This window comes from Tamandua tetradactyla, chromosome 11 (assembly GCF_023851605.1).
Source record: "Tamandua tetradactyla isolate mTamTet1 chromosome 11, mTamTet1.pri, whole genome shotgun sequence".
NCBI lineage: Eukaryota > Metazoa > Chordata > Mammalia > Pilosa > Myrmecophagidae > Tamandua > Tamandua tetradactyla.
The window spans coordinates 33,863,409-33,890,874 of NC_135337.1; the positions used below are offsets into that span (position 1 = coordinate 33,863,409).

Consider the following 27,466-nt stretch of genomic DNA (forward strand, 5'->3'; position numbering starts at 1 on the left):
GGATTGTGACATAGTCTCATGGGGTTGGAAGGGGTATGAATAGTTAGATGAATGTTTAGGAGCCCTCAATCTGTCTTATCTAACTAATATTCCAGATACTGAATATGCCAAAACTCAGATTTAGCTTTTGAGGGGGAGGGAGCTGATGAAACCTCATGATATGCTAGATAGTGGCTGGAATTGGTATAAGCTGGGGAAATCCTGAATCTTAAAAAAATACAATGGCAGTGACAACAGCAGCTGCAATAATATAATAACCATAATTTTCAGAGTGCTGTGGGCCGAATTGTGTTCCACAAAATGTTATATTGAAGTTCTAAATCCCGGTACATGTGAACATGATCTTACTTTGAAATAGGGCCTTTGCACATGTAATAAAGTTAAGATGACCATATGTAGGGCTCTAAATCCAATGATTGGTGTGCTCATAAGGAGAGGGAAATTTGGAGAGACATAAACATACAGAAGGAATTTGGCCATATGAAGATGGAGGCAAAAATTGGAGTGATAAAGCTACCAGCCAAAGAATGTCAAGGATTGTCAGCAACCACCGGAAACTAGGAAGAGGCAAAGAAGGATTCTTTCTAGGGTCTTCAGAGGGAGTATGGCCCGACGGACACTTTGATTTTATACTTCTGGCCTTCAGAACTGTGAGAGAATAAATTTCCGTTGTTTTCAGCAACACAATATGTGATTTTTTTGTTATGACAGCTCTAGGAAACTAATTCACAGAACTTTCTAACTCTAGAGACTGTGGGCTGTTGACCATTTTGCTTTCTGAGATGCCTGCAGCCATCCCTTAAGGGAAGGGAGCTCAGTATTGTTATTCCATGGCCCGAGACCCTTGGTTGGGTGTCGTGGTTCTGGGGTGGTCCCTGACCTGATAGCGTGAAAGCCTCTGTGCTGGGATCTGGTGGGCAATGACAAGTCCTCATGAGCTACCTGCCAGGACACCTGAGCATTCCAGTCTGCACACTGTTGGAGACAGAGGCCTTGGATCCTCTATTAAAATGCAAATGAAATCTGGGACACATTGTCTATCAGTCCTTTACCATCCTTTCTGAAATGATAAGTCAGCAAGTCTCTTATTTAGGCAGGAGCCAGGGAAGATTTGGATCATAGAGTATTCTCTTACCTCTAAAAATAGTTCATTGCTAAATTGTGTTCACGTCTTGTCTACATCCAAAGCTGGGCAATGTTAATTTCTTTTCGCTGGTTTTATAGTGAGTAAAAATAACTCATGCCCTCTTCTCTATAGCATTTCATATTTTATAATTCAAGAAAAAAATGTTCTCTAAATAAAAGATACTTTTGGAAAGTAGTAAGGTTCGGTTCAAGCTCAACCTTTCCATTTTACTTAAATTTCCTAATATTCATTGCAACCTTTCTGTTTGTATGCATGCAGATCTCCCATCTTATTTATTGTTTTATTGACAGCATATAACTCATATTCTCAAGTAAGTGAATAAGTTGAGCACCTCCCTGTGAAAGGTTTTGAAGAAAACATGAAAGTTGGTAAATAGAGGAACTCTGCCTCAAAAACCTTATAACACAGCAGGGAGACCAGTTATAAAGTTACAACACAACGAGAGCCTGAGCTAGGCTAATAGCTATGGAGACGCAAAGGAGGAGATGGATAAATAAAAGGGGGATGTGAGGGTGAGGAAGGGTGGAGAAACAAAAATTACTATAAGATTTTGAGTTTGGATTACTAGCAGAACACAATGCCATTAACAAAAAGGAGGAAGTCAGGGAGAGGAGGATAGAAGGGAGATTGGGATAGAAGGAGGAGATGTGATGAGTTCGCTTCCAAACATGTTGGGTTTGCACGAGAAAGACCAGCATGCCAGTGAAGATGTCACCTCTGATGAGTTCATTGCTGGGTTCTAGGTCAAGCTCAGGCTGCTGTGCCTTCCTTCTGGTCTTTATTCAGCAGGACTCTGTGCTAGGCAACGAAAAGAGATGAAAAAGATGTAAAAGCCATGATCTTTACCCTTCCAGCGTTCCAGTTGAGTAGGGGAAGACAGTAAGACACTAAATAGCAATGTGAGTGGGGATGCACAGAAGGACAGGGGAAGGTGCATTTCAGAGTGACAAGCTGGAACTTGCAAGCAGTTGTCAGAGGGTGTTCTGAGAGTCTAAAGGGCAGCATGCCCTTGATGACCTTATTGAGGAAGCCATCTAAAACAGAAAGATATTATTTTGCATGACCTGTTTTGTTAAAAAAGAATGAACAAAACCACTGTAGCAGGTATAAATTTTGCGGTAATCATATTAACATATGTGGATTAAGCAATCTCACTAATTTTTGTCTTTTCTTGAGGAAAGCATTTGTTTTTTGAATCCAAATGAAGGGGACTCAGTGACCTGACCTCTAGGGATAATGACCCCTGCTGTGGGTGGGGGAAGCCAGGGAGATTGTCCTCCTCCTTGTCTGCCACTTTCCTGGGTCACTTTTGTCAGGGACACGTTTTGGGTTCGCGCTCTCCTGGGGCCTGCTGGTGCTGTGTGAATCACACCCAGTGTCAGACAGCCCATTTCTTCCACAAAGTCTTGTTCTTATTGACAATGGTGACAAAGGCCTAGGCGTGCAAACTTCGATGCTGTAGGACAGGTGGCTGGCTGCTTATGTCATTATTCTCTGTGGTTGACTCTGTCCACAGGGGTGTCAGTTTAAGCATGTATGTGAGGAGAATTGATCATTAAGGAAGATACCTATAAGGATAACTAATCACAACAAGAGACATTGTCCAGGCTTACAGGGGATGTGTTGAAAGGATTTAATTTTCTAATGGTGTTTTATGTGGCAGCACCATTGGGATTGGGGAGAGGTTAGAGAATTTATTGTAAAGTACATTCTTTTTTTGACAATGCAAATATTGGAGTACTGCGGAAATTTGAAAGAAATTCCGGTGTTAGAAAATTCCACTTTTGGAGTAATAATTTGATACTTTGATTGAAAACATATACCTCTACAGAATAGTAAGGATGTCAGAGCAAGGGCTTTAGTACCTAATTAAAATAGTGCCATCTAGTGGTTAATATTGAAAATTGTAGCCAGATACCCAGAGAGTTGTCCAAATCCTTAGGCAGCTTGGCTTAAAGATCAGCAGCATTCATAATTCCCTTGTTCATTTATTCATCTTTTCTTTTATTTGCTTAATTATCACGAACTACGTGCTGGGCATCTTGATGGGTCTGGGTATGAAGGGTTGAGGGTACAAATGCTGACCTCAAGACATTCGTAGTCTAGCAGAAGAGATTAATTGTAAACCAGTGATGGTAATCTAGTGATAATAACAATGGGAGAAGAACAATGGGGGGCCAGGCGACGCAGACGTCACAAGGGTTTGGGGGGATGTTATCGGAAAGCCCTGCCATACGTGCATGATTTGCAGTGTGGAGGCAAGGAGAAGCAAGATGTTGAGGATATCATCCATTTGCTCCATTGTGGGATTCCTGACCGTGCTGAACCTTTCTTTTGGGTTCTAGCTCTGGCCCTGCTTCTAAATCAGGTAGCTGAATGAGCTTTCAGTTTGCTACTGAGTGGAACTCTTTCTCTTTCATTGGCTTGAATCTTGATCACCCTAGAATATAGCTTATTGGACACAAGGTAGTATGTTTAAAGCCCTGTGCATTTGGGGGAAAACTATTTATAAATCTTTATATGCCTTATCTCCCATTTTCTCTTTCATGTTCTCCTTTTTTTCTGCCCTAAGAGGTTTCTCATTTTCTCCTTTTCTTTACATATCTCTGTCTTTGTGTAATAAAACCCACTTTTTTTTTTTTGAGAAACACACTCATTATGTGATTCTCTTGAGTCATGTAATCTTTTTAGCCCAGGGGTTGTTTTCCATTATTAAACAGGGCAATAATATTGACCTACCTACCTTAATTAGTGTTGGCAAAGTGCTTTAATTATGATTTAGTATTTTGTACCATCTAAAAGCAAACAAAAGACTTGTTATACGTTTTCTTCACTTGTTTTAAGTTTCACTGTGTGAAATTTTCCCTTCATACTGTTTTTGGGTAGAGTTTAACACTTAAAAAATTTCCACTTCATTTACTTCTTAGCACCATACTCTTTGAATAAGTCTTTTCACTATTCTTCTAATTGGTTTTCATTAGTTTCCTTAGTTTTCTGCTTCTTCCTTCCCTTCTCTTTTTTCTATGAACAGCACTTTTCCGTCTCTTTTTCTTTTTCTCTTGGGAAACTCTTTTTTACTATTATGATTCTTACTTTGTTTTGTTTTTCTTTCTTCTATTTGCCTATCCAAACTCTTTTAATATACTATTTCTATAATCTCTTCTTGTTTTTCACATCTAGCCCTTCTCTTTCTCTTCCTCCTCCTCTCTAATTCTCTCTCTTTCCACTTCTCCACATATCTCTCATGTTTCTTTTGCTGTTGTGATCTTTCAGTTTTACCTCCCAGAAGTTTGTAGGGAGCCACCGTTTAAGGGTTCTATGTTTATTTTTCCCCAGTAACCATGGTGATGATAGCACTTTGTGGGTATCAAGAAGGAGCAATGAATTCATTCACTTATTAACTATGTACTAACTATGTCAGTCATTGTGCCAACGGCTAGATGGTGACAGATAAAAGGAAGAATGAGATGGTCCTAGCTTTCAAGGAGCTCAAAGTCTAACCAGAAACGAATAGGTCAACAAATGATTATGATATAATTATAATGGGGCTGAAGTAGAGATAGGTTAAATAAATTTTATAAGAGTGGAGAGGCCTGAAATAATCTGAAAGAGATGGGAGAGAATCCACAGTACATGAGGCATTTATTTGGACTGGGACTTGAAGAATTGTTTGGATATTATCAGTTAGAAGTTGGGCTGCTGAAGGGCATTCCAGGCAGAGAGATGATTTATGAAAGAATGGAGGTGGGTCCAGGGAAATGCAGATGGGAAATGAAGCATATATATTGGTAAGAGATAAGATTAGAGAGTTGGTAGAGAGAACTGGTGATTAATTGGCTATGAGACAGAGGGAGAGTAAGCATTTAGCATTAGTTTCATTGCTTTCATTGGGATATTTGTTCCCTAGGATTTCAAATTCTTATAAGTTGTTATTATTTTCAATCTCTTAGAGTTATTATTCTTTATCAGTGGGATATCTTATTAAAGAATTAAAAATTTGAAGTTTCTACTTATCTATTCAGAGAAACTGAATTTTGGAAATAAAATTTCTGTTTTCTTACCTTTCCTAAGTTGGTCTGACTTGTTTGCCCGTCACTGGTAGCTCTGAGGATAATGAAAAGTTTTACTCTCAAGCTCCTGAAGAAGGCAGATGATGCAGGCCAGTGTGCTGTGGTGTACATGATTGAGTGGGAAGCTAAAGAGCACTTTACCTACTCAGCTTACACATCAGGTACCCTGTGGACATGTGTTGGCGGGACAGAGGAATAAATCCAAATGATGGGTAACTTAAAAAGTATTTCTATTTCTTATTCTATTTCTTAAATTAAATTATGGTATGGGAGGAGGAGGACTTGAAGGAGAGACTGAGGGTCAGCTGGCTGTCCTTCTTGTGTGCTTTCATTAGACCATATTGAAATTGTTTTATATTTCTCAAATTCAAATAATAGAGTCGGAGAAGGAGATGTCCACTGTGATATAATGCATAGTGACTGGTGACCAGGCTGGGATTCTTCTTTCTCAGAAGGATTTGCTATTGGATAATTGTACTAAATTTCCATCAAGATTTGAAAAATGGCAAACATCACATTTAGGATCTAGCAGTCCTTCCACTTCCTCAACTTGAAGTTTTGAACATTACACGTTTCTTATTCCTCTTTGGATGTCCCATCAAACTCACTAACTCTTCGGATTCATCATTTACCCTACCTTTCTCCAAAGTCTTGGGTGAGTAAACGCATTATTTCCTCAGATGTAGCCAATTTTTTTCTGGAGGCAACAATGCCCCTGTCATGAGTCTCCATCTTCATTTGGGTATGTTAGATTGATTTCACTTAAGTTCCAATTCCACTTCATTCCTGTTTCCATGATCTTTGGCATGTGACTTTAATTCATCAGTGGAGTTGATTTCTCTGTCCTTTGATTTTGAGTTTGTCTGGCTATGTGAATAGCCAATATGTTATGCCAATATTATAATAAAGAATCTGACGCTATTTTTTTTGTATTTGACCGCTGACAGCATTTAGACTTCCATGGTCTCTTTGCCACCACGGTGTATCTGGTTCTTCAGACAAGGAAACTTACATGCACTTCCTGAGCTCTTGGCATTTGTGGGAAGTTTGAGTTTCCTAGCTTGCATGACAACCCTTCTCCAAGCACGTCCCCTAGCCACTATAAAGGTCCAATCTACTTTCTGTCCTCTTGCCTTCTAGATTGATTTGTGCCTACCCTGATCCCTCCAGAAGTCCCTTGTATGAGCAATAAACTTACTTTCATGTTCTCTTGTATATGAGCAGTCATCAGTCTCAACATCTGACTTATTTACTGGGGACTGGGAGGAGGTTTTTCTTGCCTTTGTAGGGTATCTGACAAGCAAAGGTGATACTTGAAGATGGTTGAAAAAGTTTCTCCTTCAACTGTTGCTCCTTTGTTATGGCCATGAGAACACGCCTGGACTAGCCTGTTGAAGGAAGAAGCACATGAAACAGAACCCAGTTGCCCAGTCATCCCAGTCAGGACAGCTAATCGCATATCTGTGAGTGAGCTCAGCTAAGATCAGCAGAGCCCACTAGTCAATTCACAGCTAACTTCAGATGCATGAATGGGCCAGCCAAGATCAGCCAGGGCCAGACAAGATCAGCCGAGGCCAGATGAGATCAACTGACATCCCAAACTTATGAACTAAATAAAAGTTTATTGTTGTATACCACTTGAGGTCATGGGATATTTTTTATGCAGCACTATTGTGGAAAGAGATAATGCTGATAAAAATTGTCTGGAGACTTCTATACTGACCTGGAGTAAATAATACAGTCTCTAAATTTTAACAGCTCTTTCTGAAACAAAAAAGTGCAAATATGAAGCAGAGAATTATAGAATAGCTCATGTTTAGCCTTTTTCCCCCTATTTTAAGAGTTTATTTTGTGTAATTTTTTTTTTGTGCTAGAGCTCTTAATAAGCAATTTAAAAAAAAAGCCTTAAGTAAGATTAGCAATTTGCACCTTTTTAAAAATTAACAGCGCTCTGTTGTTTTGATATTGAGCTCCATTATCAATTTGCATCTTTAAAGAGGTGTAACCTTTCTCAGATATTTTGCTCCGTGTTCTTATATTTAACTAGCAAGACTTGATTTTTACATTGCTTATGCTGCATTTACTTCTACACAATTAAATCTAGGGGAGAAGGAAAAAAATCCAAGGCTCAAGAATTAGGAATGTGATGTAGATTTCTGTAACCTCAGTTATTCAGAACTGATGGGGATCCTGACAAGAAGCAAAACTGTATGTTAATAAAGGGGAAAATGTCCTAGTATTCCAGGAAAATATATCAACAAAAATTTCTGCATGCTTGAGTGACTGAATACTCATACCTTCTTATTTGTTAAACTGGCTTCATCAAGAAGCAGCACAACCTTCAGCCTTCAACGGAGTTCTGAACTCTGTCTGTTATATGGCAGGAGCAATCTTGGCTGATTAGATCTCATCTTTCACAGCAACTTGTTCTGTCTGTCCAAAGTCCCTCTTTCCCAGCCAGACTACCAACAGGGTATGTGCTGAGGTACTTCATGATCAGGAGAGGTAATTTACCTCAGGACTACCCTTTACTTTCTATTCACACCTTGTTTAGAAAAAGGATTTAGGTTGGTAGAAGTAAAATCTCTCATTGCTAGGCAAAAATACACCAATTATAACCTTTTTTATTAGAAAAAAATCTTAACCATATTGCCCAGTAGGAGGAAAAATATTTAAAAGCAGGATTCTTACCTGTATTCTTTTTTCAGTTACTTACACTAAACCATGAACCATTTTTTCATCTCTTGGACTTCAGTTTGAACCCAATTAATGTATTATGTCAAACCATAAACCAAACCAAAGTACCTTTTTTTTTCAACAATGGACCATTTGTAATGCATGTAAAACTGGAACTTAACCTATATATTTTCTTAGTCTTATGTGCTGAAAAGAAAACAGAACATCAAAATTTCCTTCAACTGTTCTGATATTGTACTGTTATTGCAGTAACTCTTGATCACTTTTTAGAGTTGTGTGGAAATCTAAAAACTTTGATATTTTGCTGATTAAAGTCACTTTCACCAAAAATTAATTGTTCCTTTTAATATCATAAGTGAAAAAGATGATGTCACTCATTGTAGAGGAGAGACAAACATGTTTGCCTCCACCCTGTAATTTAAATCATGTGTTAAATCTTGCTTTTGGTCTCAATTGGAGCTGCTGCCAAGGGATATGTGGATGTGTCAGTGTTCTTTAACTATATATTGTGCTTTCTTTGGAGATCCTGATCCTGGGAATCTCTAAGAGGCATTCTTTAATTTCTAACTTCTCATTAGAGTATAGTCAAATGGCTATCAAAATTTTTAGTGCATACATTTCTGTAATCCAAATTACCAATGGAACAAACAATGCCATATCAGTTAGAATTTGAAGATATTTTAGCTACCTTGATTAAATGGATATGATTAACTAACTGAATAAAGGTTCATTTGATATTTATTTAATTCCTTCTTTACTGTACCAAGGACAATGCAGAGAGGTCTTTCTCACATAAATTGAAAAATTCAAAGACTGAGTATGTAACATGCCAAAGGTATGTAAATGTTGATATTTGAAGTGGGCTGCACTTGAAACACAGGAGGGAAAACAAAAGATTCGTGAACAGATAAAGTGTAAAATGAGACAGGGTAACGGTGATTAGGGTTTCCAAAAATAGCAGCCTGAGGAACCATTAGCAAAACACCCTTCTGCTGATCAGGGAGAAATAGGGTGTTTGAAAGAAAAGATGTGGTGGTCTCCCTGATGAGGGGCTGGCTGCTGCAGCTGAATTTGAACTTCAGGGGACCACTACACTGATTATTTTCATTTATCTATCTATCTATCTATCATCTATCTATCTATCTATTTTCTAAGCTACAAAGTAATTCTTTCTTGTTGTTACAAATGAAACTATATAAAAATGCATAAAGAAAACACCAACTATCACTGCCCCTTCTATTTCCAATCTGATGCTCCTGAAGAATTCAGTGTTAGACTGGGTGTGGGTTTTCCACACACTACTCCTTTCTTTTACATACACATACAAACAAATATTCTTTAAACATTTATACTGAAATAGGATCCTACTATGCATGGTAATCAGGATTTTGCTTTTTTCATTTGAGAGTATAATCTCTCAAGTGAAAATCCTGAGAAAGAATAGACACAGATCGAATTCTATTTCTTCATTTTTCTACTTCCTTTATGCATACGCACATACACACAGAGATTTTGCAGAAATGTGATGGTTTAATAGAAGTTATTCTTACATGTTGATTTTTTCTTTTTTTGCCCCCTTCCTTCCTCCTCTCTTTTTCTCTTTCCTCCTTTCCTAACCATAGCCAAGCAAATATTGATATTCTAGCACCATGGAGAGAGCGCACGCACACTCCCCTCCATCTCCCTATACTCCCACCCACTCCCCTTCCTGCTCTATGCTGGTCCCTTCTTTTGACTAGTTCTTGCTTTCATATCTGTTCTCCTGCAGCCAGAGTGAGCTATATAAACCACAAATGTGATCTTTGGATCACTCTTAGGCGCTAGAAGCATGGCGGTAATTAATGAAGGTGGCTGTCTTTAAAGGCTGAGGACTGTTCAAGCTTGATCTGGCAGAAGAACTGATAAGACAAGGACTTTGAGTGATGGAGAAAAGTTACCCTCAGAAGGCCACTGGGTTCATCTTGTGGATGATGGAGAATAAACTGACAAGACTGCCCTCAGCTCTTTCGAGGTGTCATACCAAATCACCTGTGTGAATGCATTCATTCCAGATTGTGTTGCTGGTTAGTGTGCCTTGTCTGTGTTCTCCCTTGGCCACTAAAAGAGAGAATGATTGTAATATATTGTTCCCTGAGGTTCTGTTAGATACCTATCTATGGGGGGGGCAGGGCAATAAAAGCTTATGAAGTAGGATCTAGAAAATATTGAGAGTGTATGACTATAGAGTGGAACAAAGTGATTGGAATAGGGTGTAGGGGGCAGTGTTGTAATAAAATTAGTAATTAGAAGGAAATGAAACCTATAGTTCTGATGATGGGCATTGTTTCAGTGAAAATGCTATTTTATTTTCTTATTAATTAAACTTTTAAAACCTCTGAAGAATTTTTCAGGAATAGGGCGATATTATAAAAACCCTGGTTATCATTTGTAATGGACACTCAACCTCCTTAAAGTCTGCTTTGGTAGGTTTGGCAGTTCTTATGGAAATGAACCCTGTGTCATCTGAATTTTAATATTTCAATATGGCAACAAGACACAACAAGGTGGCGAGGTCATTATGAAGTTCAGTAACATTATTGACCAAGGAAACTGTAGGGTACTGAAGGCTCTCTTTGAGTCCTATAGTTATCTCTTTGCTGTAAACTTCATACTTAACAAGGAATTAGGAGTACAGTACTGCACATAATTCTGAGCACCAATTACCAAAAGTTCCATGTTACTTTGTGCAACTTTAAAAGGCATTTCATTAGCCCGGAGACAGTTCACAGCACAGAGCTATTTTATCTGGTTTAGGTCTGCCTATATAGATCTTCTGGGTGTAGGAGACTGAGTGCGGGCAGTATTAAATAAAGCTTAAATAGTTAGGTGTTTGAAGGTTGCATTTTGATGAGGGGAACTGGATCCAAGCAGCAATGAGAAGTGGTTTGGCTCTCAGTATCTCCAGAGAGGGCCCATCACCAAGAAAGTTCTGGAAGTTAATCAGTCAATATTGATGCTACATATTGGTAGGATTCAGATGGCTTGGAACTTAAAATGGAAAAAAAATCAAACATTATTCTTTCTGCCTCTGACTAGGTTCTTTGGTCAGCAGCATATGTATGCATCATAATTTCATAAGTCTTGGCCCCAAGTGTGTCCAATAAAACAAATGAGTCATATCCAAAAATCTTTGCAATGGTCACATCACTGGAAGCTGATTGCAGTGTCTGATTTTCTGGCTGTTCTGGGCTAATGCTTAAATGTGGAAGTATAGCTGAAGATACAACAAGATAGGTCCAAAAGTGTTTTCCCTGATCTTTTCCTGAAAGCCAGTGTATCAAAATCATGTTCCCATTGACCAATGAAAAAATGAGTAGATTTTCTAATGATGTTCTTGCATGGCAGGCGAAAGATTGGAGATGAAGCTGCTCCCCCACCCCCTTGGAAAATTCTCACTTTTTTGCTTCCTCTGTAGGAAGTACAAGTGTTTAAGATGAGATGGCCAGATTTAGGAGGTCACTGCAATTTAATCAACGAGAGTGGATTAGTTTTAACTGAGGAGCATGTTTGTTATTTAATCTAGACTGGAGAAAAAGAGAGAGGAAAAGGGCCGAGAATGCCTGGGACTTCCCAAGCCCCAATAACTGTGATCTCAGAGAAAGGAGAGGGAGGGTGGAGACTGAGTTCCATGGAATTATGTTTACCTAAATGTGGATTTTAATGGCAACATCTGGAGAATGTCAGACTTTTGGTCCAAGAGTAGAGGGGCTCCAGTGACATCTGTTGGGGTGATGAGAAATGTTGCCTTCTGAAGTTTTACTTTGAGGATCCAGAAAGTTAAAGTATATCCATATCAAGCTCATATGGAAAGCACAATTTTACCCAATGTCTAAGTTCTTCTTTGCAGCTCTGTCACATCTAGGGAAATTTCTCTTAGTTCCTCTTTATTCTCAACCTCTTCTTTAAGTGCGCTCATTGTTTTGGCTTCCTGCTTTCTGCAGGGCAGGAGTTTATGACCCAGTGGACAATAAACATATTGCTCTGGAGTTGAATTTCAAATGTTGAATCTTCCAACAAATTTGAAATCTTAGCCAAGTAATTTTCTTCTGTTCCTACTTCTTATTTCTGAGAAACATTCCTGCTAGCAGACTTCTCAGACAGTGACAAACTGAATCCTCATTAAAGCAAAGAAAGGTTAAGGAGAAAAATAACCTATTTAAAATAAGGTAACTCACCAGTCTTTCAGATGTAAATTGACAACAGGATTTTATAATTCCATAATTGTATCTCTTTTACCTGTAGTTAGGCTAGTTAACGATGAAAAAAGTATACAGCTATTCATATGGCTTTAATGAGAATTCTTTTTAGAAAGTTAAAAAAAACCCATCAAATTAAATTCTTCCAATTTACTCCATTGCAAATTGAGCACCACCCTGTGAGAAAAAAAAAAAGGAAAAAAATCATCAAGTAGCTTAAATCAGTTACAGCTAAATGTGTAAGTCAGCATGTGCTTTAGCCTTTAGTCATGAAGAATATATTAGATTTTAAAAATAAATGGGTTTCTGCTGAGTCTTCATTGCAATGGCTTTCTGACTTTTAATTAAATTTTCAGTACTTGTGGCTGCTTCCTCATGTACTCCGGCCACAGAGCTCATATTGCCTCCATCATTAAGTGGAGTGGAAAACCAAATTGGAGATTATTAAGCTTGTTCATTTCTTTGTTATCAGTAACTGGTGACTCTCTCCTTTTTACTTGTTAAATAAGGATGGAGCTTTCTACCAGGATATTTTCCAAGAATGAAACAAGCTCTCGTAAACAGAACATGATTAGCCCTAATGCGGGAGCTTGTTAAATGTTCCTCATTATACATTTCTGGTCTGTTTCACCAGTGTTAAATGTACTTAATGTAAATTAATAAAAACAGGTTTGCATTATTTGTAACAGGATTGAGAGTAAAGAAGAAAACTGTAAGCAACACTAAACTTGGTAACCAATGTTGAAGTTTGCACTTTTCCTCTGCTGCCCTTTCTGTTCTATGGAATTGAATAAATTATTCCAAAGCCTTAATATTTAATTTTTTGGACTGGAACTTTACAAGTTTAGGTCTTACATTACAGACTTTAATTGCTAATTTGGTGCTTTTCTGTAAATTTGGTTTTGTTCCTTTTGAACTTCTAGAAATAAAGAGATTTATGAACATATCTTGTTTAAGGGCCAGTCTTCAACAAAGGAATTTGAATTTTGAATACTAGCAGGGTCAAGAAAAACATATTTTTGGCTAGGAAACTTAATAGATGGTTGGTTTTAAATTCATACTTGTTTTGATTTATAAAAATGAGTACATTGGAGATGCTTCAAGGCAAATGTGTTATGTAAAATTCACGTTGTTTTAAACAGTGATAGTCTTAAAATACAACAAGCCTTCTTCCCCTAATTAAGAAGAAACCAAACTGAAAAGACACTTAAACATGCACAAAAGGTCAAAAAACTAAGGGCTACTAATCTAAATGATAAAATGATTTCTCTCAGATGCTCCAGAGCAAAGAAGAATGATTAGGATCCCAGCATTTAAAATTTCAGGGTTTTCATTAACTAAAGCAGGATGTGCCTAGATTGTGAATTCCTTTAGAGTATATTGTCAGGAAAGTGAGGCTCTATAAACTTCTACTTCGTGGTTGTGGATGGAGTTATTGAAATATCTGTGTGTGGTAATTAATGGTTGTCTGGTTATGTTCACAGATTTTACTAATGCCCATCAGGGTTGAGCTACTGCTCAAACTTTAGTGAAATCAGGATAAAAGTCATTAAACTATGAAAAATGCCTTATGCACCTGTGTATGTGGTCTTGTTTTAAGTAAGCGCTTTCTGAAACTTTCTTGTAGCTCCTCAGGCGAATAATGGATTTTAACTGTTTGGTTAACATTAGCTATAACAATATAGTACAACCTCAATTTTAACTAGAATTCCCAGAGGATGGCATTTGCACAGTCCGAAATAGTGAAAATGCAGACTCTGTACCTCAACTATTTCCCACGACAGGCATAACTAATTGTTCACAGAACTCTTTTCTGCTGAACATTGATATGGACTTAGACTCCTTTTCAATACAGTGATCCAGGCAGGCACTATGAATAGATTGAAGATGGTATGTGAAATAAGGCTTTTGTGCCATCCCTATTCTAATTTCAAATTAGTGAAATTTGGATTATTTTAATTCCGTACGAAAACCTTTTCATTTTAATCTTTTGTGGCTGAAATGTTTTAGATCACTTTCTGCTTTAGTAGGGTATGGTGAACACATTTTAACCTTCCCATCATGATTCATTTTGATATTCACTTTCTGAAGATCTGATGATTCAGTGCCATCATTATGAAAATTAGTTCTATTTTCATTATGAATTATTTTCATTATTCAGATTAGACTGAAATTGTACCCAACTCAGGATTTGGGCTGGAATACTTTCCTCCATCCCTCCTTTCCTACCTTCCTTCCTTCCTAATAAATTCTTGATTCTCTGGAATTTAGTCAAATGACTGAGAAATAATTTAAGTTTTCCAAAGCTCAGGCCTTCTGAAATGGCCAGTCAATGTTAGAATGTTGTCCAACTGACTCTGTCACGGGACCATCTGCTTTGAACCCCAGCCCTATTCTGCTTTGTCTAGTCTCTATTTATCGTCTGTCCTAGTTCAGCTTTGACTTTACCCTCTGATAGTTCCATGGTGGCTTCCTTTCCCACTGTCCTTCCATTGGGCTAAGATACGTTTAGCTCTCTCCTTTTCCATTGCCCAAATTCAGCATTAAATATAGGTGATGGTTGACAGCTTTTATTCACAGAACTTTATTTAACAATTTACTAAATATATTAAGTAAAAAAAAAAAGAAACCACAATTCATCCTACCTGGCATGCAATAAGGACCATCAATAATTGTATGTGTGTGAGTATGAAGCACATAGGGAAAAATTGGGACACTTCAGGAAATAAAAATCTGTTACTTTAGTATAAAGAAAACAAACTTAGAGATTTGAAGTATGGCCTATATGTGAAATACATATGATAACAATAAATGGCTCTGGATTATCACAAAAAAGAGCCACAAAATAAATTTGTGATACACTAAAGAGTGACAACAAAATACCATTAAAATATGAAGAAAAAGGAAAGAATAATTATGTCTGTAAAATAATAATATTAATAACAATATAATAGAAAATATTAATTGAACACTTATTATGTGCTAGGCACTATTTTAAGAGCTTTAGTCATATTAACACAGACATTTGGATAACCCTGGATTAAATGTAGAATGATTTCTCATTACAAACTTTCCTTATTTCATTTATGATTCATTAATGGGGGAAGGAATGAGGTTGCTAATTACTTTATTGTACAGTTTACAAAATTTTGCAGACACTGTGGTAGTTAGATTCAGGTGTCAACTTGGCTAGATGAAGGTACCCAGTTCTATTGCTGTGGTCATGAGCCAATGGCATGTGAACCTCATCTGTTGCTGAGTACATCTGCAGTCAGCTAGCTGGCATGCCTGCTGTAAGAATGATGTTTGACTTAATTGGCTGGTGCTTAAATGAGAGACTCAACATAGCACAGCCCAAGCAGCTTGGCATACCTCATCTCAGCACTCACAGTGCAGCCCAGGCCTTTGGAAATGCAGAAAGAAATCACCCCGGGGAAAGTTGTAGGAACCCAGAGGCCTGGAAATAAGGCCAGCAGAGATTGCCTTGTGCCTTCCCACATAAGAAAGAACCTCAGTTGAAAGTTAGCTGCCTTTCCTCTGAAGAACTATATATTAACTAAATAAATCTTTTATTGAAAGCCAGTCCATCTCTGGTGTGCTGCATTTTGGCAGCTAGCAAACTAGAACAAATTTGGTACCTAAGAAGTGGGGTGCTGCTACGATTTGCAAATATCAGATATATTGGAATGGTTTTTTGGATGGATAAGGTGAAGATATTGGAGGAACTGAGAAGAGAATGATGGAGAAGTCCTGGAGTGCTTGAAGAGACTGTTGGTATAAATGGAACCACTGCCAGTGTGGACAAAGGCGGACACAAAAGGGACAAATTGGAGTTTGCAGAGTGAGAACCATGGAAGCTCAGGTCTGAAGCCAGGAAACCTCAGCCAGGAGAGTGGACTCACCCATATACATGGAGAGGATGAGTCTTCCACCTCATTGCAGTGGAAGAATTATGCCACCTCAGGCCTTGGAAAAGGTACAGCATGCTCCTTGGGGACTGGGGAGAGCCTGGCTGCCACCACATGGAGGGGTTGAGCGTGTGCCCTGGAAATGGCAGTGAGCCTAGGTATGGCCCCGATGCCTGGAGAGGGTGGAGCTGAGAAAAAGGTGGTCTCCTCATTGTCTCCCGAGGTTGATTTGAAAAGAGGCGGGCCACTGCATAGGCCCTTGGAAAGGGTGGGACTGCCACTTTCTAAAGCCAAAGGATAGATGATTTTCAGACTTTAAAATCCAATGGTATTTGCCCTGCAGGCTTTCAGAACTGCTTGGGTCTTGTAAAGCCTGTGTTCCTTCCAATTTCTCCCTATGGAAATGAAAACCTGTATCCCGTGAATGTCTTCCTTTGCATATTGGCATCAGATAACTTGTTTTGAGATTCATAGGTCCACAGCTAGAAGAGAATTTTTCACACTTTAATATTGTTTAAGGTGATGTGGGTAGTTGCCGAGTTGACAAGGGATAGACATGTGGTAGTTAGATGCAGGTGTCAACTTGGCTAGGTGGAGGTACTTAGTTCTATTGCTATGGACATACGCCAATGGCATGTGAACCTCATCTGTTGCTGATTACATCCACAGTCAGCTAGGAGGTATGCCTGCTGCAATGAATGATGTTTAATTTAATTGGCTGATGCTTAAATGAGAGGCCTCAATGTAGCACAGCCCAAGCAACTTGGCATACCTCATCACAGCACTCACAGCTCAGCCCAGGCCTTTGGAGATACAGAAAGGAATCACCCTGGGGAAAGTTGTTGGAACCCAGAGGCCTGGAGAAAAGGTCTGCAGAGATCACCCTGTTCCTTCCCACATAAGAAAGAACCTCAGTTGAAAGTTAGCTGTCTTTCCTCTGAAGAACTGTATATTAACTAAATAAATCCCCTTTTATTGAAAGTCATTCTGTCTCTGGTGTGTTGCATTCCGGCAGCTAGCAAACGAGAACAGACACCAAAAGAGTTGAATCACCAAAGCCCAAAATTAATAAAAATAAAGTAAAGGTTGGCACAAGCCAAGAGGGGGAGCTGGGTCAAAATCTACTCCTTGGTTAGGTAGGAGTTGTGGAAGAAGTAGAGCAAATGAAACGTACACGTAAGGCATTTCAAAGAATGTTGCATGGTGGTGGCCATTCATTGCCAATGCCAATCATCTGACAAGGGTGATTTCCACTTACCCTGATATAAAAAGTTGCTTTCAAGGGATTTCATTGTGTTTTGGATTGATTTTTAAGAAATTAACTTTTAGAAACAGAGCATTACCCTTTTCATACTTATTGAACACCTAATATGTAGGAGGCTTTGTGTGGAATCATAGGATGAACTCAATGGTCTTTTTAGGTAGGTTTTAAAAATTCCAGACAGTTATGTTTTCCATTAGCCCTACTCATCCCTTATAATATTAGCAATGCTGATATATTTGAGGGTCACCTGAAAAAGTGCCATAAGCCATTTATTTAATTTTCATTAAAATCCTTTCTTCTCTGCTTCCTTTCAGGCATCTTCTGAGAGGGCCTAGGTAGGTGCTAATTTGCACATTTAGAAAATAATCTCCACCATTCATCATTCTGCTCACTGGCTCCTTATCAAATAAGTGTTCGTGATATTTTAGACCCTAAAATTACAGCACAGAAACTTGAAAAAAATTAATAAGTGAAATGAGAATCTATAATTCTGACTTCTGAGATATACCTCCCATTTATTTCACTAAAAAAAAAGAAAGGCAAAGGTAGTGACATTTCTTACTAATATAAACTTAGGGAAATCTTAACAGGTGGTGAGATTTCTTTCTAGAATGCTATATAATTTCATCATTTGAAAGTAATTCTTGTGATATTTAGCAGAAATAAGGTTTGCTACAGAGACTGCTCTCCTGGGCTTCCTTTGAAGGGGTCTTAGAAGAACTTTGAGTAGTTTTCATTCATGTTTGTCAATTTCATAAACTTCCCTAAATGTAAAATTGAGAAGGCAAAAGGAAGCCATTTTTAAAATGGCTATATATGTCTTTTTTTTTTTCAAAAAATTTCTTTACTCATTTGTAACTCTGAAAGGATAAAAGACCCCTAGTACAACCATTCGTTCTCCCTCATTCTTCCCTTCTCTCATTTGACCCTGCAAAACAACTCATGATCAACTGGAAACATTCAGCAGTTACGCAATAACCGCAGAATGATGTAATAATAATAGCTACAATTCATTAAATGCCCAAACTATGCCAGGTCTTCCAAGTGCATTATTTCTTTTAATCCCCATGACAACCCTGCAAGGCAGGTGCTATTCCTATTAGTTGAATGAAGAAACCGCGGCTTGGAAAAGTTCAGGTATCTGCTAAGTGAGACATGGAGCTGGGATTCATAAAAAGGTTTGATGATTCTAAAACCCATACTTCCTACGTTACACCATCTTGTTCTGTATATTACATGCTTTAAATTTTTCCCATCACCTAATTCATGCCAGAAGCAAAGAGACAGGCATTGCCATACATTCGGTTAAATACTACAAGGACTCATCAGCTGCACATGGGTATTTCCGACTGCTGTTTGAAAACTAATGCTTTGGATGCAAGCTTAAAAAACGAGGCTCCCCCAGCCAGGCAGGTGGGTTGGCTGGATAGGATTAAGTCACAGGGACTCTTTGCTGAGCAAGGTGCTCCTTCCTGTCAGAACACATTTCCGTAGAGCTCTGCAGTCTGCAAGCTGGTAGCACCTCCTCCTGCTTCTGCCTCCTAGTGGGCTGACTGAGGGAGGCTATACATATGTATTAAGTTATTAAGCGGTGGTATGGGTTCTCACAAGTTCAAACACAAAGCATGCTGTGTCTCTGCTCGAGCATCTCCAGGAGGGCCTGGATTAATAGAAATGCAAATGGAGCATCTGCACAAGGCCATATGATTAGAGCCTCCCCCTCACACCTCAAAGTCAAGAGCAGAAAAACACTGCATGTGAAATACAACAAAAAATGGTGATATAATATGCAAAGTCTGTTACCCATTTCAACAGCAGTCAGCAAAACATTTCTACTCACACCACTGAGAACAATTCTGCCCCAACTTTATTATGTAAGCTAATGTTTTTCATCGGGATAAAATTGTTGTTGGTATGTTAGAGTCCCTACTGACTCCTTTATTTTTGAAAACTCTGCACACTGCTGTCTGGGCCACTCTTGAAATACGTTGCTAAAAGGAGAAATGAGACTTCATTTTTTAACTCCACTGTCTTCCTTTCTCTCCAGGGATAGATACGCAATGGTCAAAAAAGCACTTGGCCCAGTGTTAATTTTTTTGTTTTAGGAAAGGGGTGGTGATCTGAACTTGCCCAGACGAGGCTTCCGTCCTCAGTCTGGTGTGACCAATGAGGTTTAGCAAGGTGGTTCCAGCTACCAGGCCAAATCAAAGGTTTTCTCTTCACTTGGGTCTGTTAGCCTCACTCTGTTTTGTGGCTCAATTTGTACACTGGCAGATATCATTTTGTGGCTTCTTAGGGCAAGGAGCAAATCCCAGTATGTAGCCACAGTTTTGTTCCATATTTGTTTGCAGGGTGACTAAATGTATGAACAAATTAAAAAAAAAAGTCTGCTTGCTTTTCAGTGCATGCTATTGGCAGGAGGGCATCAATGAGAGGGAGTGGGGATGTTGGAGAAACAACATCCACTGGATGTTTCTCCAGTTTTTCCACTGGAGAAACAACTCAAAGCCTGCATGTAACTCTCCCTTCTTTATCTCTTTTCTTTCTACTGGTGTTCTCCCTCCCAAAACCTATTTTTTCCTTTACTTTAGTTGGCTGAGTGGGTCCTGAGTACGCCTACATAGCTTAAAATTTTTTCCCCAATGATGACTCTGGGAGGTTATGTAATTGAGTGAGAAGATCACTGATCTCAGAGCAGGAGGGGGCACCAGTGTGGCTGAGAGTGAACCAAATCTACAAATACATTCTGAGGTGACTCTGAAGCCTGGATATTTGGAATTTTCTATAATCAGGCAGCTTCCTCTTTTGAGTGGCCACTGTGTTGCTGAAGATATCACAGAGAGACTCATCAAAAGGGATTCTTATGTTTATACTTAGTTGCATTTCTAGAGAATTTTATTAGTAAGAGGACATTGCTTATAAATGGTTTCAGCAGATTTTCTTACTATATTCAGATAAGATGCCTATCTTTCTCCTTTTTTTTTTTTTTTTTTCCAGTTTACTGTCTGTGCTGGTTTGAAAGGATGTATGGACCCTAAAGCCATGCTTTAATCCTAATCCCATTTTGTAAAGGCAGCCGCTTCTTCTAATCCCTGTTCAGTATTGTATGTTTGAAACTGTAATCAGATCATCTCCCTGGAGATGTGATTTAATCAAGAGTAGTTGTTAAACTGGATTAGGTGATGACATGTCTCCACCCATTCAGGTGGGTCTTGATAAGTTTCTGGAGTCCTATAAAAGGAGGAACATTTTGGAGAATGGGAGATTTGGAGAGAGCAGAGAATGCTGCAGCACCACGAATCAGAGAGTCCACAAGCCAGCGACCTTTGGAGATGGAAGAAGGAAAATAGTCCCGGGGAGCTTCATGAAACTGGAAACCAGGAGAGAAAGCTAGCAGATGATGCCATGTTCGCCATGTGCCCTTCCAGTGGAGAGAGAAACCGTGAACTTCGTCGGCCTTCTTGAACCAAGGGATCTTTCCCTGGATGGATGTCTTTGACTGGACATTTCTATAGACTTGTTTTAATTGGGACATTTTCTTGGCCTTAGAACTGTAAACTAGCAATTTATTAAATTCCCCTTTTAAAAAGCCATTCTGTTTCTGGTATAGTGCATTTCGGCAGCTAGTAAACTAGAATACCATCATAGCCCCACTTCCATTCTTTACCTCTCATCTGGCCATGGACATGGTCTTCTGGTTTCTAGGTGCTTTCTCAACAGTTGTATACATATATAACTTCTTTTGGATTTTTCATTCTAAAGCACAGTTCTGAGTAAGTAACTCCTTAGCTTAATGCCTTCAATGATTTTTCATTGCCTACTAAATAAAATGCAAAACCTCTTATTCTGACATTTAAGACTCTAAAATCTACCCCCAACCTGCATTTTTAAATGTCTTAGTTTGCCTCCACCCTATTCACACCATACAATTCATAGTTTCCTCTATAAACCTCATAAATACCCTTCCCTTCACTTAACTTGAAACTGACCCCTTGCTCCATCTCCACTTGCTGACCTGTCCACAGAAAGTATCTTAACTGTCACCTTCTGTTTAAAGCCAACTCAAATTCGTTCTGGTGATTTCTTCTGTGACTGCCTATAACACTTTATTCCTCTTGTTGGCCGGCATCCCAATTACCCTTGTATTCAGGTACTGCTTGTCATTTGGGTTGGTATTTGTTGAACAAATAAATGAGGTAGATATTTATTGAACAAATAAATGAACGTTCAAAGAAAGTACATTCTGTCTTCTCTCCATTTGGAGTTTTGAGTTCCCTAAGGAAGCAGCAGTATGAGGCAGCAGAAAGGGCCTGGACTTCAGGGTCAGTGAGACCAAGCTGGAACTCTGCTCAGCCATCTAATAACTGTGGGACCTTGGGCAGGATACCTAACTTCTTTGAGCCTCACTCAGCTCTATAATGCTTGCTGCATGAATTTTTATAGTGAATTTTTTATTGTTGTTCACATGCATATTCTTTTCACCCAAATATTGCAAAGGATTGCTTGCCTCACTGACACTGAACATTCTTTTCACATATATATAATGACATGAATTTACATCATTGTATGTACTATAGCCCTGGTAAGATTTCACTTGAAAAATAATGTCAGCTAAGTATTAAACTATCAAGTAGCAGCTACCCTCTTTGAAACTAACTGTGAACAATGGAAACAATATGCTTGCTTTTAAACATAAGACATTTTGATAGTTTAACTAATTTGGGGACCCAGTGATAGAAATGGCACAGTGCTGCTAACCCAACTGTCTACAATGAGGAATTTCATGAAAAAAAAAAAAACAGAAAGAAAAGGAGGGAAAAGTTTCCACAGTGATTTCTTGCATCTGCAATCCTAAATCTAATTTAGTATTAGTGCTCCTGACAGGAAAAGAAATTTCAGGGCAGTTACTCACACTTTTGAAGGTTTTATTTGGTTTAACCTCAGAAATAACTGTACTGATGGTGCTGAGTGCTCTCTGATGCAGGTTTTCTTTCTGAAATAATGGACTCTTGAGTTTCCTCTCTTCCTAAAATTAGGTCTGAGGAACTGTCAGGGCTTCCTGAAGAGTGGCTTTAACTACTAGTGATATTAAAACAAACAAAAAATAACCCCCATCCACTTAGCGGTTATTTTTTGAGAACATGTAAGAAACCAGGAAGCCTCACTGACCACAGGATAGAATATAATGGGACGGACAGGGGGCCTCACTCCTGCCTTCCTGTGGCCAAGCCTGGCCCCTGTGAGCCAGGGCTGCTCCATGTGCCGCGGTCGCTGAGTTATGCTGCGAGTTCCACTCGTGTCTCAGACATTCCCTGGGAGTCATTTCCATGTGATTTACAGGACTGTCTCCCTTTTCATGGCATCCGTCCTTTTCGTTCAAAACTTCCCTCTGGCCTCTTGTCAAACTACAGTAGTGCCCATAAAAGTGGAAAACACACGGTTGTTCTTCTGTTGGGCATGAGATAAGAAACAGTCCGTCTTATCATGAGCACTACAGGTATGCTATTACATTATGTCATAGCCCCGGCAAAAGAAGCAGTTCTAGTTTCGGTATGGGATGTAATTCATGACAGGGCTATGGTTTTTGGGTTTGTTTGTTCATTTCCCTCCCCACCTCCCTTTTTTGGGTATAGTCTCATGGGAACTCTCTGAAAAAAAAAACTCACATTTGTATGGTTCTTCATAATTTACAAAGCACTTCCTCTTGAATGTTTAATTTGTAAACAGAGCAGCCCTGTGATATGGACGTTATTTCTGTTATCTATAGTTTTCTAATGATGAATCTGAAGAGGAGGAGCTCTCACAAGTCAAGTAACAGGGCCCATGGGGCATCTTTTAATGGGTGCAACCCTGCCCATAGTGGTTCTCAGAAGCATCAGGGTGTTGCACTCCACTCCCAAACAAATGAGAACCTAGGGCACTAGACAGGGTTGGTTTGCAGATTCTGGAGTAGAACTGGCCCAAGCATTCCAGACCACAGAATCCAGGGAGATTGGAGGCTCCTCGCCCCCCAAAGCCAGGCCGGCGGTCTGGTGGAAGTGTCAATCTGAGGGGGCCAGCGGAAGAGGCAGATCCCGGGAAGAGGTAGCAGGACTGAACCTGAGCCTCTCCATTGGACTCTGAGGGTTTGGAATGAAGATAGGGAGTTGGAGTTTGGCAGGAAACTCTGAGTCATTGGAAATAGCTCTAGGTGCTTTTCCAAGGTAATTGTGACCTTGACCAAGTAAGGAGGAGCTGACTCAGATGTCAGATCTTGAATTTGGGAATGTTAAGTCTTAAGAACAATAATACTCAGGAGATTTAGTAAATAATTTAATGAAACATTTGAACACATATTATGGAGAAAGATAGAAATATTGCTATATCTAGGAATGCTCAGGCCATCTCTTTCTTCCTCAGCTCTTCCCTATTTTCTTCCTTCAGTTCCTTTTCTATATCCTTCCTCCGCACCTCCCTACCTCCCTTCTTATAGTAAAAGCTACTTGGCAATGTGCTAGAGACTCTTAGGTTCTCAGGATGGAAATATGACTGAGAAAAACATTTACAATTTTTTTTTCACAATGAGGAAAACTATGTGGCTATCTTTGGAGTTTTTTTTCTTTTTTTTGTCTAAGATTTTTAACTTTTCAGTTTAATAGATGAATTAATGGATTGAAAATTAAAAAAAAAAAGAAAGATTTGGATGCCCATACTAAGTGTCTATGATTGTGTATGTATGTGTGTGCAATTAAATATATTGCCTCTTGATTGGGGTGTCCAAATGCAATAAGGAATTCCTTTTTTTGAGCTCATAAATTTCACTTTTCATATTTTTGTATATTTTGTATTACTTGGCCCATTTTAGTAGACTTAGCATGCAGTCAATAAATACTTGCTGATTTATTTTCTTTGTTGTCTAATAACTCCAAGCTTTCTATAATCTCTGATCTTGAAAATTATGAGTCGTATTTCTGTATTTTAAAACTCTCCTGCTATGTGATAAATAACCCTTTTTCAGTCTTCACCATGAATTCACTTTTGGACTAGGCACTTACACAAAACAGTTGAATAGAATGAGGATGAATTAAGGTAACTGGGTAATTTGTGGACTCCTAAACTCTCTGCTATGGAAAAAAAATGTTTAAAGTTTGAATAATGGCATGTGGCTTTCTTTGTGGACAACATTTAGCTTGGATACTGTGCCAGTTTGAAAGGATTTATGTATCCTAGAAAAGCCATGATTTAATCCTAATCAATCTTGTGAAAGCAATGGTTTTTTCTAAGCCCTATTCAGTACTATCAGTGGAAAATGATTAGGTTGTCTCCATGGAGATGTGCCTCAATCAATTGTGGATATTAAACTTGATTGAATGGAGATGTGTCTCCACCCAATCTATGTGGATCTTGATTAGTTTACTGGAATCCTGTAAAAGAGGAAGCATTTTGGAAAATCTGGAGATTCTGAAAGAGCAGAGAATGCCGCAGAACCACGAAACAGAGTCCACCAGCCAGTGACCTTTGGAGATGAAGAAGGAAAGTGCCTTCCGGGGAGCTTCATGAAACAAGAGGCCTGGAGAGAAAGCCTGCAGGCGCTGCCATGTACCTCTTCCAGAGATGAGAGAGAAACACTGAATGTCATCGGCCTTCTGGAACCAGGGTATCTTTCCTTGGATGCCTTAGATTGGACATTTCTGTAGACTTGTTTTAATTTGGATGATTTCACAGCTTTAGAACTGTAAACTAGCAACTTATTAAATTCCCTTTTTTAAAAAGGCATTCCATTTCTGGTATATTGCATTCCAGCAGCTAGCAAACTAGAACAGATAGCAATATATATTTTAAATTGATGCTTTTAATACACTTTTTTGTTTATAGAACATATTACTATACAAAAGCTCTGCAAGAAGAAAGTGGGGGAGTTGAAGGAAAACACAAGTTTACCCTAACGCAACTATTCACGTCTCCCATTCTTTCCAGAGAATTTATGTATTAATGGTCCTGAAAGGACTGTGGACAAAATATAGCACTAAATCAATGAAGGCATTATTATCATTATTATTTAGCATTCAATAGTCATCAGGATTCATGTCCCCTGGCCTAAGATACCAATATTCAAAGATTTAATAGATTTATCTTTTATTAAATAGATTTATTAAATATTTAAGATAAAATAATTTTATTAATTATTTTATTAAATGATATTAAATATTTATTTTAAATAGATTTAAGCTTTATCCTCCTGAATTTGTCACTGAGATTTGAGTACAGATTTTACTTCTGGAAATACTACCTATTGTTCTAATTATGTATGTCTACTTCATTTGAACTCAGAAATTTCAAAATCCTCTGTGCATAGTTTTTTTTTTTTTTTTCCAATGATTACCCATATAAAAATTAACGGTGAAAAGGAGGACTAACTAGCAAAACCGAGAAGCTATACTTGGGGCTCATATTGTCCATGCTAATCACTTATCTTGGTAGCCCATTCTAGGTAGCTGTCAGGAAGGGGATTTTCAGTCTATGTACACCTACATGCTAATCACTTATCTTGGTAGCCCATTCTAGGTAGCTGTCAGGAAGTGGATTTTCAGTCTATGTACACCTACATGTAGGGCTTTGCCAGTGACTGTAGATGAAGTGATTGGCACCTGCGATCCCAGAAAATCACCACCTCAAGTGAAATGGAAATAGAGCAGTCCCCCCTACCTGTTGAAGTGACTCTCACCTAAGATTCTCCAGAGATTCCAATTTATTGTATCTCTTGACCATTTCATGAAAGAGGGAGAGGAGCTAAGGTTTATTCTCCCATTTCACAGATAGGCTCAATAAAGTTATTTGTCCCAGGTAGGAGTTAAGGCACAAAAGTGATTCCTTACTTTGAGTTTATCCTATAAGTTATTTACCATCCTAAGTTAAAAAAAAAAATCTGTTAGTACTAAAAGAACAAATAAAGAAAATAGAAAGTATTTATACTGGCAATGGAATATGCAGAGGACCTCTCACTTTTGTTAGCCCCCTACCTCCCAAGTAAATATCTGGCTAGTAAGTACCTATTTTTTTTTTTTTTTTGGTGGAGACAAATTTATTTCGGATTAACATCAGGGAAGAGATCATGGAAGAGACGTGAAGCTAGGTCTGAAAAGATGGACTGAGCCAATCACATTCTTTTAAGGAATCGAACAAATTGCCAGTGTGGAGGTAGAACCAAAAAGGATGCACTAAGAGATGTCTTGAGGTGGAGTCAGGACCGAAAAGCCACTCTGGGCCAAACACAGGCAGAGGAAGCCAAGGGAGCTGGCCAATAGAGGGAGGGAGCAGAGCAGCCCCCAGTGTGAATTTGAGACTGACCATGAAGATGCTCAGGAGAGCTGGAAAGGTGAGGTGCTCCCAAGGTTCTCAGGAACTAAAACGACCCACAGCGAATCTGCGTCCAATTCTTAGACTCCTTTAAGACCACCATTTTTGTTATTGTTCCAGTATATCCTTACAGTAAGTTATTTGTCATATTCCCAACATTACCCTGAGCAAGTGTGAGTATGGTACTGCTCATTAAAATCAAATTGATCAATGTAAAATTGCTTTTGCAATTCCTCCTAAGGAAATAATCAGCATTCCACAGCACCTATTACAAAACTGATGACATTGATTTCTACAGTGAGAGAAAACATTTGTGGTTAGCAGGAGCCATCTTTTTTTTTGGTTTTGCTCTTTGCCTTTGCCTTTGCTTTTGGTAACTCTGGTGCCTGAGCTCAGAGTCCTCAACTAGTTTTATTCAAGTGAGTAATCTGCAAATCCTTTGAAAGTGGAGATTGCACTGACAATATTGTTTGGGGTCTTAGTGATTTCTAATAATCCTGTCAAGACTCCTTGTAGAAGTAGGAGAACTTTGCTGATTAGGCCCTGCTCCAGCCCAAAGTCCCTTCCTCTGTAGAAGGGCAGGAAGATGGGAAGGGAAAGGGCAAAAGAAGGGCAGAGAGAGGAAAAAGGGGGAGAGAGTGGACAGAGAACAATTGAGTTATGGCATTTCTTATCCCTGAGTTATCAGGTAAAATTCCTTGCTAATCAAAATTTCTGGTTAACAGGCAGATTGTCACACATAGCCATGCCCTCCTTCACTCCCTTGGGGAGCTGAAGTGCTGATTCAGGGATTTCCTATATCCCCACAT

At 38.8% G+C, this 27,466-nt stretch overlaps 2 long non-coding RNA genes across 2 annotated transcripts in view; both read left to right on the top strand.

Annotated features, from left to right (window-relative positions):
- The first annotated feature begins 3,389 nt into the window (after nucleotides 1-3,389).
- LOC143649462 (uncharacterized) overlaps nucleotides 3,390-27,466 on the top strand; it is a 62,173-nt gene continuing 38,096 nt past the window's right edge. The window contains exon 1 of the long non-coding RNA XR_013159009.1: nucleotides 3,390-3,515. This is a non-coding gene — a long non-coding RNA (uncharacterized LOC143649462). The remainder of the gene's footprint in view (nucleotides 3,516-27,466) is intronic.
- Nucleotides 4,564-5,673, top strand: LOC143649463 (uncharacterized). The gene is made up of 3 exons (XR_013159010.1): nucleotides 4,564-4,661; nucleotides 5,219-5,429; nucleotides 5,596-5,673. It is a non-coding gene; the product is annotated as an uncharacterized LOC143649463 (long non-coding RNA).